The sequence below is a fragment of the Corvus brachyrhynchos genome, unplaced genomic scaffold (genome assembly GCF_000691975.1).
Source record: "Corvus brachyrhynchos isolate BGI_N302 unplaced genomic scaffold, ASM69197v1 scaffold115, whole genome shotgun sequence".
Classification (NCBI taxonomy): domain Eukaryota; kingdom Metazoa; phylum Chordata; class Aves; order Passeriformes; family Corvidae; genus Corvus; species Corvus brachyrhynchos.
In genome coordinates this window covers 4,703,097-4,704,301 of record NW_008239553.1, presented here as the reverse complement: position 1 = coordinate 4,704,301, position 1,205 = coordinate 4,703,097, and positions in this window count along the sequence as shown.

Below are 1,205 nucleotides of genomic sequence, written 5' to 3'. Positions count from 1 at the left end.
GGTGTGGAGGGGAAAATCCAACAATTAATTTCCAGACAGGAGTTGGAAAAAAAATACTGCGGTGATGTCCAGGTTTTCTTCCACCCGCGCTCGCTTTTTATACAAGTGCAACCCTCTGTCTATTTCTGGAACGCGATCAAAACCCTGATGCTATTTTTAGCAGGTACTGGGGAAAAAAATCCACACACAAAGGCATTTTTCTGGAACGCTACGTCCAAAACATTAAATGTGCATCTAGTCTGCCCCCCTACAACACAACAACCCCCAACCACGCACCCCCATACCCCAGCCTCTTTCTGCAACACCATCTACATTTGCTTTAGGTGCATCATTGCAGAGAAAAACCCCCCCACAACAAAAACAAACAAACAAAACCCACACCAAACGACCCAAACTGACCGCCTTCCATGCTGTCCTATTGCATAAACCCCTAATCCACAGTTGTATTGAGTCTGTCTCTGTGCCTCTCTGCCTGTTGCCTTGCAAGCATTATTGTGTCTGTCTTCCTCCGGAGTCTTTATAAAGTGGGCTTTGGAAAAAACACAACCACCATGCACCAGTTTGCCATCATGCACAAATGTGGATTTCAGGCAGGGATGCTTGCTTTGCCGAGAGACAGAGATGGTTTCATGTACTGAACTGCACCCAGCACCAAGAAGGGTTGTTTTTAAAATAATTCTCCCCTCCCCACCCACTGCCTTTTCCCCCTTTAAAAAAATCCTTTGTTTGGAGAATAAAGGATCTATAAATATATATATGAAAAAAAGGGGGTGTGTGTGTTTGCGTTCTAGTAATTCACTACGAGGGGGGACTGGGGGAAAAAATAGAATCATTAGGGCTTGCAGGCTGCAAGGAGCCAGCCTGAGACTCCTTTGCAAGGCTGCGTCAGTTATCAGCTATTGACGTCACGTTCAGATTCTCCTCTTCAGAGGCTCTAGTTCATCATAAAAGATGTCTGTGCTTGGAGCTTTGTGCTTGCAGTAAGGCACTTCAATTCGAGGAAAAGAGTTAATTAGCAAGCCCCATATTTTGTGTAGTGCAGTTCTCTGTACAGTTGCACAAAAATCCTGAGGGCGCTGGGGGGGGGTGGGGTATGGGCTGGGGACAGGGAGATATTTCTTAAAAACCACACACATATCCCATGCAGAAGCAGAGGCAGGGAGAGCAATCTGCATAGCCAGACCTTGCAAGAACATTAGCCCTCC